The sequence below is a fragment of the Suricata suricatta genome, chromosome X, assembly GCF_006229205.1.
Source record: "Suricata suricatta isolate VVHF042 chromosome X, meerkat_22Aug2017_6uvM2_HiC, whole genome shotgun sequence".
Classification (NCBI taxonomy): domain Eukaryota; kingdom Metazoa; phylum Chordata; class Mammalia; order Carnivora; family Herpestidae; genus Suricata; species Suricata suricatta.
Window position 1 is genome coordinate 50,565,073 of NC_043717.1, and position 13,932 is coordinate 50,579,004.

The 13,932-nt window shown below is 36.1% G+C and overlaps 1 protein-coding gene across 6 annotated transcripts in view; it reads left to right on the plus strand.

Moving 5' to 3' along the window:
- The window catches only part of EDA (ectodysplasin A), a 477,575-nt gene that overhangs the window by 87,430 nt on the left and 376,213 nt on the right, over positions 1-13,932 (plus strand). The gene's annotated exons all lie outside the window — the stretch shown is intronic.

Below are 13,932 nucleotides of genomic sequence, written 5' to 3' on the forward strand. Positions count from 1 at the left end.
ATATATATATATATATATATATATATATATATATATATATATATATATATATATTTGACTAATTTATATGCACCAACATTTTCCACATTTGCTGTTCAAATCTTACCTAGAAAGACAAGCTTATAGACCACTTACTTCAAATGAAATTGTGAAGCTAATTCTTATCTATATCCTAGGTGATGAAAAGCTTTCTTCCCCAAACAAAACCAAGGATACTCCTAAATTAAATGAAAATGGACTATCTGGAAACCAAGAGCTTATTCTCTCCTCTGCCTTGTTCTCTTTGCCCCCTAGGAAGAAGGAAGAGGGTAGCATAGCCTGTGGGAGAAGACTGCTAGAGTGAAAGCAGCCCACCTACTGCTAACCTGGACAATATCATTAAAAGAAAAAGAAATTATAGGGATGCCTGGGTGGCTCAGGTGGTTGAGTGTCCTGCTCTTGACTTCAGTTGACTTCTGTGCTGACAGTGCAGAGCCTGCTTGGAATTCTGTCTCCCTCTCTCGCTCCCCCTCCCTTGCTTGCTCTCTATCTATCTCTCATAATACATTTTAAAAAAAGAAAAATTATAGAACAAAGAGAGGATCAGTTTTGATTACATCTTTACTGGTCTTTGTGATGAGGTTTTGGGGGTGACAGTGGAGTTCATGTGGTCCAGAGGCAATGACCAAGAAAGAATTCTTGAAAACATCTTTGGTGCACAAAGGTGATTCTGTGGGCAGAAAGCACTTCCCGGGGACCATAAAGAGAGACTCGTTTTATACTATGGAGTTGGGGGAAGGTAAAGTCCTGGGGATCTTTCCAGTGAGATTTTTATATGCTAAAGAAGACTCACAGGATACTGGAGGCTTACCTATTGTCAAGATAAGGTGGTTTTCCCTCTAGCAAAGCATTAGCATAAAGACAGTAGGGAGTTCCTGGAGAAACATTTTACTCTGCCTGCCTCAAGTATTTGTCAATGGGCTGTATGTTATAAGCAAATTTAGTTGTATCTGCCATTTCCTTTTGCCTTTGTTCCCCAGTTCATTATGGAGGGATGATGGAGACTCTGAGTCCTATCAGTTGACCATTTGTTTACCCCTTTCCTTTGTTCTTAGGCTGCCAGGAGTGCCCGAAAAATATCACACATATCTCACCTGGTTGGGCGGGAGGGAGGGTGGTTTGAGGCCTCATCTCCCTCATCACTTGGATTATCCAGGAGAGATTTTGAAGAATATGAGGGAAGCACTAAGGACTGAACCTTGCTTTACCCTACTTTAGGTGATACCAGAATTATTTTAATAATTTAATGTTTTAACATGTATATGTTTACTCATTGTAATATATGGAAGACCTGTCATTTGCAAATATTTAAGATTTTATTTATTGTATAATAAATACACTTAAACATTTATTGTAATTGTTGTGGAACCTGGTCTGGAAGAACCAAGTGGCACTTGGAGATCTTGGAAGGCAGGAAGTTTATTTCAGGTTTGGGGGCTCAGAGGAGATCACTCTCCAGAGGTCTGAGTCTGGAGCCTAAGTAGAGGGGACAATTTATAATCTGTTATTTTTGCATTCCACATTAGTAGTAATTTGGTACGCACAACAAGCAGGATAGGCACGAGAACGTGGAATGGGAGTCTTTGGTTGGGGAATGGAATTTCCACATCTGTCCTGTCAGCCATCTTATAACAGATTTTCCCCTATCATAATAATTTTAGTTGCCTTCTTTAAGTCACGATTTTTGTCTCATCTTCTAAAAGAATAGCAGGAATTTATTTAGGCATATGGAGCAGCATGAACACGAAGTAAGTAGAAGTAAGGGGGAAAAAAGAGAACAAAATAAATATACTTGACATAAGAGAAGAACCAAGTTAGGAAGTACACAAAGAATGAAAAATGTGTATGATTTTAAATTTAAGCAGAAAACCATCAGTGATTATTTTAAGAAGTTTGAGGGAGAGGACTAAGTCACATTACTCTCAGTGATAAGTGAAAATCAATTTGATTAGTCATGGTAACAGTGTTGGAGAGGAGCAAAACTACAAGAGATCAGATAGTGAGATGTCCATCACTGATGTGAGAGAACATTTAAGTCATAGTTCTTTTTATCTCTAATAGTTAATTAACTATTAACTATTCTCAATATTAGTTCTCAACTCCTCTGAGTATGCAGAAATCTAGGGAAAGCCCGTGCTTTGGAATCAAACAGCCTGGTTTTGGAGTTGGGGGTTGGTATAAAGACAAAAGGAAGTTTCCAAAGGGAGTTTTATATGCTAAGAAGGACTCACTGGATACTGGAGGCCTGGCTATTGTCAAGCTAAGGTAATTTTCCCTCTGGCAAAGCATTAACATTAAGACAATACTGCCTCAAATATTTGTCATTGGGCTGCAGGTTATAAGGAAATTTAATTTTATCTCGCATTTCCCTCTGTCTTTGTTCCCCATATCACTATGGAGGGGCAGGTGATGTTGGGGATCCAGGAAACTGAGTCTGTAAGTTTCTGGAGATTTGCCTATTAATAAGACTGCCTTTATATTATAAAATACTAAGACACTTTCAGACTGTTGGAGACTCAGGTCCTGTGATCTCTCTCCGTTAACCATTTGTTTTCTTTCCTTTCCTTTGTTCTTGGGCAGCCAGGAGTGACTGAGGAATATCACATATATCCCACCTTGGGGAGGGGATGGCTTTTGCAGGGTGTCAGCTTCTCTTATTCTCCCTCATCATCTTTATCAAGATTATTTACAGTGGGAAAATGAAAAGGTACAATCAAATAGGAAGTATGACCAGAGGTACTATGTCAGAGAGCTGAGTGACATGGAGAGAATGAACTTAGACTGGGAGGGATTGGGTGGAATAATAATAATAATTATTATACAATTATTATTATTGATAATATATATTTAGAACTTAATTTGTGAAGTGTTTTCCAGTCCATTATGTCATTTGGTCCACACTTCAATCTACTCCAGTCCTCTGGAGGTCTGATTGATTTTGGCATAAATGGAAAAGCTGTTATTTAGTCAGGATAGTTTAAAAGCCAGAGAAAAGAGTAGTGATTATCAAACCTGTCACCTTCTCCCTGTCTCCCACTTCCCAATACTTACTGCCTAATACCTATGATTGGAAGGGGGTTGACCTTGGTCAGTTTGCTTACCTGAGGATATGACAAATACTTTCACCCTTTTCTCTTGCTCTCATTTTTGTCACTCACTCACACACTCACACACACACCCTTTATTCTTTGGAACAACACTTAAATGGAGCAATGTTTCAGAGTTCATGTGTGGAATACAGTTTTTTAGGCTTGGATTTAAAACTTCGATGAAACCATGAGAAAGTAATCAGGAGCATCACTGAGCAGGTGAAACAAATTTGTTACATCTGTTTTGAAAAAAACAATAACTGGCTTTAAGGGAATGAATAAGCTTCAGGTTTACTATTCCATAATCACTGTGGGAATAAAGGAGTGTTAACAGAACCAGGCTGGATTGCTGGTGGAAAAACCATGTGGCACTCAGAGATCTTGGTGGGATCAGAGTTTTATTTAAAAGTTTTTAAATGTTTTATTTATTTTTGATAGAGAGAGAGACAGACCATGAGAAGGGGACAGGCAGAGGGAGAGGGAGACATAGAATTGGAAGCAGGCTCCAGGCTCTGAGCTGTCAGCACAGAGCCTGACATGGGCTCAAACCCATGAATGTGAGATCATGACCTGAGCCGAAGTCAGAGGCTTAACTGGCTGAGACACCCAGCGCCCCCAGAGTTTTATTTTAAACTGGCTGGATCAGAGGAGATCCTTCTCCAGAGATCTGCCTCCCAAGCACAAGCATGGCGCACAATTTATCATTTGTTACTTCTGCATTTGGCATTAGTAGTAATTTGGCATACAGGGCAAGCAGGGCAGGAAGAAGAACCCAGAAGAGGAGCCTCTAAGCTAGGGACTAGAGCTTATTTTAGTTCTGTTGGCCATCTTATGGTACATAACTTTACTTATTTTCCCATCAGGAAGAGAAAATGTATAGGTTTTCTGAAGACATCTGAGAATATAAGTGCTATCTCTACTATAGCTGATTCCACTGGGGAATGGAGGAAACTCTTCCTTTTAACATCCAGTAAAATTGGGAAGCTTGTCTTTAGCTCTCCTATGAGGCAGATAGGACTTCAAAAGAATCTGTTCACTTCATCTTATATATGTGGTAGTAGATAGCAATAGTTCAATCTATCACAAAACCAGGAATTTGGGGGATGATATTAAAGTCCAATATATACTGCATGGAGAGACATAATTTCTATGAACTATTGATCTTTTACTTAAGACATAGGTGGACAGATGTCTTTAGTATAGGACTCTTATTGGAAAAGATTGAGTTTTCCCTCCTCTATGTAAAACAGAGATCAGAAGTGTCAGAGAATCTCTGTGTTAGAATGAACACGAATATCATCCACCTTAAGTCCCCATCTCCTCTGTGAATTGCCTTTATATCTCTACCAAGTGGTCATCATCCTAGGCTTGAAATGTGTCAGTAATGAAGAACATGCCCTCACCAGAAATGGTCTATGTCATTTGCTGGCCAGACTAGTTTGTTATAAAAGTCTTCCTTACTAAATACTGCCATCAGCTACCCTATGCCTCCGCTCTACAAACTCACAAGCTGTTTTCTACTTGACAGACATTCAGATAGAAGACAGAAATCACCAGGTCTTCCCTGATCATCTCTCACCTGCTCTAGGCTAAACATCTTCCAACTGTTCCTTTCTTACTTTGTTGTACTTCCTACACTGTATTATCATCATAATTTTAAAGCTGCATTTTCCAAGCATCCTCTGAAATTGTGAGCTTTATGAGGGCATGGACCATATCTTATATTTGAATGTGTCTGATATATAATAAGTGTTTGAATGAGACAAACATGGTATTAAATCCCTCCTAGGCTACTCTTGTTTGGATATTCTCTGATTTATCCTTCATTAAACAAGTAAATCCTTACTGAATGCCTTCTGTGTTTTAGACACTGTGCCAGCGTTTAGGAATATAACAGTGAAAGAGACAGGCATAGTCTCTGACTTTCTGGAACTTAAATTCTAGTGTGAGATATAGATAAGGACATAAGCAGTACAAAATTAGGAGATAAGGCTGTAATATACAGAGGACATAGGACATGGCTTCCAACCAGTACTTTCTGGGGTCAGAGAAAAATTTTGTTTTTTATTGTTAAAAGAAAAATATTTTAGATATGATATGACCAGGCCTGATGGTCATACTCTTCATCTGGATATATGTCTGTTGTTATAGCTTCAGATGAATTTCATCTTGATCATGCTACTTCATATTGTTTATCCATTCATTCAATAAATTTTTATCGAATGCCCACCATGCCTAAAGAGCTGTGCTAGGAACTGGCACTACAACAGTGATTACAGGTAGATATATGATGAAGCTAATAAAGCTTAAATTCTAAAGACCCTCACTTGCAGGTGCCCCTTCCAAGGGCCTATAGCTAATTTTGTACTTGTAATTTTGTATTGTTTTTCTTAAAGAAGATCTTGGAATTTGTATATACTTCAAGTCCAACAAAACCTGTATCTATTTCTATCTCATATTCTATGGTATGGTTGCATCATTGTTTAACCAGTTTCCTATTGAAGGGACATAAATGCTGATTCCAATTTTTGACACTTCTGCTATGGACATTCATGAACAGGTTTTTATATGAAAATAAGTTTTCATTTTCCTGAAATCATTGCCCCAGAAGTGCAGTTGCCAGGTGCTATGATAGTTGTACCAAAGAATCTCTCAAACCATTTTAGAGTAGCTAGACCATTTTACATTCCTATCAGCAATGTATAAGTGATCCTGTTTATCCATATATTTTCTTGCATTTAGTGTTGTCACTGTTTTTTGTTTTAGCTATTCGCATGGGTGTGTAGTGATAATCTTATTGTGGTTTTAATTTTCATTTCCCTAATGGCTAATTATATTGAACACCTTTTCATGTACTTCTTTCCCATCTTTACATCCTCTTTGGTTAAGTGTATCTTTGTTCCTTTTTCCATTCTAATTGGACTGTTTTTTTACTGTTGAATTTTGAGAATTCTTTGTATAGTCTAACTATAAGTCCTTTGTCAAATATATGCTTTACAAATGTTTTTTCCCAGTCTGTAGCTTTGTCTTTTTATCTGTTAACATAGGCATTTACAGAGCAAAAGTTTTTAATTTTGGTGAGGTTCAATTTATCAATTTTTCCTTTTATGGATAATGTTTTTGGTGTCATGTATAAGAACTTTTGGCGTATGCCTGAGTCCCAAAGATTTTAATCATGTCTTTTTTTTTTTCTAAAAATTTTACAATTTTGTTTTTACTCTTAAATCTATTATTTGTTTTGAGTTAATTTTTATATTGTCCAATTTCTGCATTCTTAATTGTTACACGAATCTATGTATTTACTCCTCCACCAAAACCATACTGTTTTGATTATAGTAGCTAAATAGTAAGCCTCAATATGTGGTAGAATATTTTTTATTCTTCTCCAAAGTTGTTCTAGCTATTCTAGGGCTTGTACCTTTCCACATAATGTTGGTGTAAGTTTGCCTGTCTACAAAAGTCGTTTCTGGGATTTTGATAGGAATGACAATCTGTGGATCAATATGGATACGGAGAGAATTGACATCTTTACTGTATCATCTTTTGAAAAAAAATTTTAATGTTTATTTATATTTGAGAGACAGAGACAGAGTGTGAGTGGGGAAGGGTCCGAGAGAAAGAGTGGGCTCCAGGTTCTGAGCTGTCAGCATAGAACCCTAGCTTGAACTCACAAATGGTGACATCAGACTTGAACTGAAGTCAGATGCTCAACCGACTGAGCCACCCAGGTGCCCCATTTACTGTATCATGTTCTAATCCATAAACACAGTAAATCTCCTCATCTATGTAGGTATTTGATTTCTTTTAGCAGCATTTTGTAAATTTCAGTGTATACCTCCAGTCCATGCTTTGTTAAGTATATATTGATGTATTCCATTTCTCTTCAGATCAATTTTAAGTGGTATTGCACTTTTTACTGTTGAAGTATAGTTGACATACAATGTTTTATTGGTTTCAGATGTATAGTATATTGATTCAACAGTGCATTTTAAAATTAATTAACTAATTTTTAGATTTATATCCAAGTTAATTAGCATATAGTGCAACAATGATTTCAAAAGTAGATTCCGTAATACCCCTTACCCATTTAGCCCACCCCCCTTCCCACAACCCCTCCAGCAACACTCTGTTCTCTGTATTTAAGAGTCTTTGATGTTTTTTCCTCCTCCCTGTTTTTATATTATTTTTGCTTCCCTTATGTTTTCTGTCTTGTATCTTAAATTCCTCATATGAGTGAAGTCATATGATATTTGCCTTTCTCTGATGAATTTCATTTAGCATAATACCATTTAGTTCCATCCATGTAGTTGCAAATGGCAAGATTTTATTATTTTTGATTGCCGAATAATATTCATATATATGGTACACACAAACACACACACATCCACACACACACCATATCTTTTTTTATCCATTCATCCATCGATGGACATTTGAGCTCTTTCCATACTTTGGCAATTGTCAATAGCACTACTATAAAGATTGGGGTGCATGTGCTCCTTCGAAACATCACACCTTTATCCCTTGGATAAAATTTTAGTCATGCAGTTACAGGGTCCTAAGGTAGTTCTATTTCTAATTTTTTGAGGAACCTCCATATTGTTTTCCAGAGTAGCTGCAGCAGTTTGCATTCCTACCAGCAGTGCAAAAGAGATCCTTGCCAACATCGGTTGTTGCTTAAGTTGTTAATGTTAGCTATTCTGACAGGTATGGGGTGGTATCTCATTGTGATTTTGATTTGTATTTCCCTGATGAAGAGTGATGTTGAGCATTTTTCATGTATTGGTTGGCCATCTGGATATCTTCTTTGCAGAAATGTCTATTCATGTCTTTTGCCCATTTCTTCACTGGATTACTCCTTTTTTGGGTGTTGAGTTTGATAAGTTCTTTATAGATTTTGGATACTAACCCTTTATCTAGTATGGCATTTGCAAATATCGTCTCCCATTCCACTTTTTGCCTTTTAGTTTTGCTGATTATTTCCTTTGCTGTGCAGAAAAGCTTTTCATTGGTCCCAATAGTTCATTTTTGCTTTTGTTTCCCTTGCCTCTGAAAATTTGTTAAATAAGAAGTTGCTGTGGCCGAGGTCAAAGAGATTTTTTTCCTGCTTTCTCCTCGAGGATTTTGATGACTTTCTGTCTTACATTTAGGTCTTTCATCCATTTTGAGTTTACTTTTGCATATGTTGTAAGAAAGTGGTCCAGGTTCATTCTTTTGCATGTCTCTGTCTAGTTTTCCCAGCACCATTTGCTGAAGAGACTGTCTTTTCTGCATTGGATATTCTTTTCTGCTTTGTCAAAGGTTAATTGGCCATACATTTGTGGGTCCATTTCTGGGTTCTCTATTTCTGTTCCATTGATCTGACTGTTTTTGTGCCAGTACCATACTGTCTTGATGATTACATAGTTTTGTAATACCTCTTGACATCCAGGATTGTTATGCCTTTGGTTTTCTGTTTCAAGATTCCTTTGGCTATTTGTGGTCTTTTCTGGTTCCATACAAATTTTAGGATTGTTTTATCTACCTCTGTGAATAATGCTGGTGTTATTTTGGTAGGGATTGCTTGACAGTTCTCTTTTTAATGTTTATTTATTTATTTTGAGAGAGAGAGCAAGAGGAGAGCAAGTGAAGTCACGTGAGTTGAGAAAATGGCACAGAGAGAGGGAGATAGAGAATCTCAAGTAGACTCCATACTGTTAGCACAGAGCCTGACACAGGGGTTGAACTCATGAACTGTGAGATCATGACCTGAGCTGAAATCAGGAGTTGGACACTCAACCAACTAAGCCACCCAAGCACCCCTGATTTGACAGTTCTGTATATTACTCAAGGCTTGCCATGTGTAGTCACACTTGTCAACATATAACGTTATTGTAATATAATTGAGTATATTCCCTATGCCATACATTTTGCCTCTGCAGAGAGTGGGGGTGGGGGGATTGGGGAGATGGATGAAATAGGTAAAGGGGATTAAGAGATATAAACTTCCAATTATAAAATAAGTCACAGTGATATTATGTTTTTAATTTTGGTTTCTACATGTTAATTGTTAGTATATAGAAAGGTAATTAACTATTTTTGTGTGTTGATAGTTTATGCTGCAACCTTGCTGAACTCACTTATTGGTTCTAGGAGTATTTCTTTAGTTTCACTGGGATTTTTACATACACGTGGTATTTGCACATAGAGTTTTCTTTCTTTTCTTGTAATCTATGCACTCTTTCAACTTCCAGTACTGTGTTTCAAGAGTGTCAAGAGCAGGTCTCCTTGCCCTGTTTTTATCTTAGGGGTAAAATATTCAATTGTTCATCATTAAGTTTGATGTTAGCTATAGGATTTCAGTAGTTTTTTTTTTTAATCAAGTTGAAGTCTCTTCTATTCCAAATTGCAGAGAGAGTTTTCTTTTTTTCCTGAATGAGTGTTGGATTTTATCAAATATTTTTTCTGCATCAATTGACATGATTATATGATTTTCTTTTTCAGTATGTTGATAATTCTAGATTATATTGATTGATTTTTGAACGTTGGGCCAACCTTGTATAGTTGGAATAAACCCCACTTGGTCATGGTATATAATTATTTTTATATATTGTTGGATTCAATTTGTTGATATTTTTATATGGCATTTTACATCTAAGTTCATTAGCAATATTGGCAAATTTTTTTATGTATTTTCTTTTGTCTGATTTTGTTATCAACGTAATATTGCCCTCATGGAATGAGTTGGGTATGTTACCTGTTCTTTCTCTTTTCTGAAAGAGATTTTATAAAATTGAAATTAATTCTTCTTTTAAAAATGTTTGGCAGAATTCTCCAGTGTATCCAGCTGAGCCTAGATATTTCTTTGTCATAAAGTTTTTAGAGAGAGTGTGAGAGCACGCTAGCCATGAAGAGGGATAGAGGGAGTGAGATAGGTGGAGGGGAGAGAGAGAGAGAGAGAGAGAGAGAGAGAGAGAGAGAGAGTCTTAAGCAGACTCCATGTTCAGTGCTGAGCTTGATGTGGGTCTTGATTCCAAGACCCTGGGATCATGACCTAAGCTGAAACCAAGAGTTGGATGCTCAATCAACTGAATCACCCAAGTGCCCCTGTCAGAAACTTTTTTTTTTAATCTTTTTCTGCTTTTTATTTAATTGTGAGAGACAGAGAGAGCGGGAGAAGGTCAGAGAGGGAGATACAGATTCCGAAGACAGGCTCCAGTCTCTGAGCTAGCTGTCAGCACAGAGCCCGACATGGGGCTCGAACCCACGAACTGTGAGATCATGACCTGAGCCAAAGCCAGACGCTCAACCACCTGAGCCACCCAGGCACCCCAGAACCTTTTAAATTAGAAATTAACTTCTTCTGTTATTTATAAGGCTGTTCAGATTATCTCTTTCATCTTAGTTGGGGCTTAGTAGTTTGTGATTTTTGAGGAACTGGCTTGTTTCTTCTCAGTTGTCAAATTTATGACCATAAAGTTATTAATAGTATTCCCTTATCTTTTTAAAGACTGTAGATTTTAGTGATATACTCTATCTATCTCATTTTTGACATTGGTGATTTGTGTGCTTTCTCTTTTTATTTTTGTAAGTCTTGCTAAAGTTCTGTTTATTTTTCAGATTCAGGTGGTTTGCTTCATTGATTTTTTATTTTATTTTTCTATTTTCACTTCCTTTGAATTTGCTCTTATCTTTATTTCCTTCCTTCTGCTTCCTCAGGTTTCTTTTGCTCTTTTTTCCTAGTTTCTTGACATAGGAATTAGGTTATTGATTTGAGACCTTTTCTTATTTTTAATGATAGCATTCTGCTTTAAATTTGCTTCTTAGCACTGCTTTAGCTGAATCACAGATATTTTGCTATATTGTATTTTACTTTTCACTAATTTCTATGGTTTTTATTTCCTTTGATACTTCTTTCACCCATGGATTATACAGAAGTGTGTTTTATAATTTTCAGGCATTTAGAGATATGCTATTGCCTATTATTGATTTCTAGTTTCATTCCATTATGATTAGATAATACACTGTTTGAATTTAATTCCTTTAAATAAGTTGAAGTTTGTTTTATGGTCCAGACTATAGTTTGTTTCATGAACTTGAAAAAGATGCGTATTCTGCTGTTGTTAAGTGAAGAGTTCTATATACAGAAAGTAAATCCTATTGGTTGTATTTTTCTGATCTTCTATAAGCTTATTAGTTTTCTTTTTTGTAGTTCTATTACTTTCTGAAGGCTGGGTGTGTAAATCCTTAAATATAATGCTGGATGTTTTGATTTCTCCCTTTAGCTCTATCATTTTTTTCATGTATTTTGAAGTTTTTTTTTGGTTGTTGTATACACATGTAGAATTGCTACATCTTCCTGGTGGATTGGTCCTTCATTATTAGATAATATCCCTGTTTGTAGTAATTTTGTTTGCTCTGAAATATACTTTTTTCTGATATTAATACACTCATTCTTGCTTTTTAAAAAAGTAAAATAATATTTGTATGGTACATCTTTTTCAGTCATTTTACTTTCTACTTACTTAAGTTATTGAATCTGAAGTGAGTTTCTTGTAAAGAATGTGTAGGTTGGTTGTGTATTTTTAGCCAGTGTGTAAGTCTCTGTTTTCTGATTGGTATTTTTAGACCATTCGCCTTTAAGGTAATATATACGTATATATTAATGTTGCTTACATGCGCCATTTAAAATTTTTTTACATAAATTATAATTTAAATTCCAGTTAGTTAAATACAATGTTATTTGTGATTTAGCAATTCCATACATCACCTGGTGCTCATCACAAGTGCACTCCACATTGATGGAGATAGAGAGTATAATGCTAAATGAACTAAGTCAGAGAAAGTCTGCCATTTAATTATTCATTTTATCTGTTTTCTATAATTCTCATTCATCTATTTTTCTTGTCTTCTGAAATAGGTTACTTCAAATTTTTAGCTTAATTTATTTATCTCCTTATTTTTTAATGTGTATTTATTTATTTTGAGAGAGAGAGAGAGAGAGAGAAGTGTGAGCAGAGGAGGGGCAGAGAAAGAGTGAGAGACTCCCAAGCAAGCTCTGTGGTGTCAGCACAGGGCCCAACAGGGGGCTTGATTTCACAAACTGTGAGACCATGACCTGAGCCAAAATCCAGAGTCAGAGGATTAACCAGTTAAGCCACTCAGGCACCTCTGAGTGCATCTCTTTATATAATTTTTGTAGTGGTTGCCCTGGGTATTACAACATACATACGTGATTAAGGATCTACTGGTAACATTTTACCACTTCAAGTAAGTTTAGAAATCTCATTTACATTTAGGTCTTTTTACCTTCCCCATAGCTACCTATCATCATCTTAAGTATCAGATGGTGTTATAATTTTTGTTTCAATTACCAAAAATGATTTATGCATCTCATGAGAACAAGGATAGTCCACTGTGTTATCTATATTTTCTGCTCTTTCTATTATTGTTTCTTTTTCCTTCCTAATATTCCAAGGTTCCTTCTTTTACCATTTTCTTTGAAAAGCAAAGAACTTCTTTTTGCCAGTCTTTTAGGGTGGGTCTGCTCACAATAAATTCTTTTAGTTTTTTTTCATTGAAAATGTGTTTATTTCCCTTTCACTCCTGATAGAGAATTCATGGTTGACAGCCATTTTCTTTCAGAACTTGAAAAATATTGTGACACTTTCTAATGGCTTGCACGGTTTCAGAATGGAAATCCTTGGTCTTTGGTCTTTGGATTGACATTTCCCTATAGGTAATATGTCTTTTTTTTTTTTAATTTTTTTGCTTTCTAGAGTTGTTGTTGCTTTTTTTTTCTTTTCGGTTTTTAGTTTTTAAAATTTGAATTGCAACGTGTCCTGGCATGGATATTTTTTTCTTGAGCTTATGCTGTTTAGAGTCCAGTCAGTTTCCTGCATTTGTGTCTTTTACCAAATTTTGTAAGTTTCAACCATTATTTCTTCAACTATTCTTTCCACCCATCTTTCTGGGACTCTAATGATACAAACTGTGGGTCTTTAGTTATTTTCCCATAGGTGCCTGAAGCCTGTTCATGTTTTTTTCAGTCTGTAATTTCTTTGTTGATCAGATTGGGTGAATTGTACTATTCTGCCATTAAGTTCACTGATTCTATCCCTTATCATTTCCATTGTACTATTGAGTACTCCAGCAATCTTTTTTTCTCCCTTCTCATTATATTTTTCAGTCGTATAGTTTCCATTTGGTTCTTCTAATTTCTATTTCTTTGTTGACGTTTTCTATTTTTTCATTTGTTTCAAGGGAATTTGTAATTGATTTTTGAAGCATTTTCTGATGGCTGCTTTAAAATCTTGTCAAATAATTGTAACATCTGATTCAGCATAGTGTTGGCCTCAATTGCTTGTCTGTTTTTCTTTCAAGTTGTTATTTTCTTTTTCTTGGTAGTGTGAGTGATTTTTTTTTTTATTTTATCACACATAGATGTGTGTTTATCATGTTAGGAGATTCTGGGTCCTACTTATTTCTTTTATTTTAGCAGATAGCCACATTGTTTTGGTTTAACATGAGAGTCTTGACTTACTTTTGTGGGTTCCAATCGCAGTTTGATTTTCCTAGACTTTGTGGTTTAATTTTAGTTTGCTTGGTTTATCTGGTGCTGCTGGGGCTCCCACTGGTCCCTGCTGGTGATGTCTGATGGTGAAGGATGTCTCTGAGTGAAGAATAGGCACAGTGGGCTCCCCTACCAATGTCTCTTACCCTCACATTGGCCCAAAGTCTCTGGGAAGGGAAGAGGAGTGTTGCATCTGTGAGACAGAATCTTCCTGGAATTGGGATGTTTCTTATGACCCGAGTCCTATGTCTG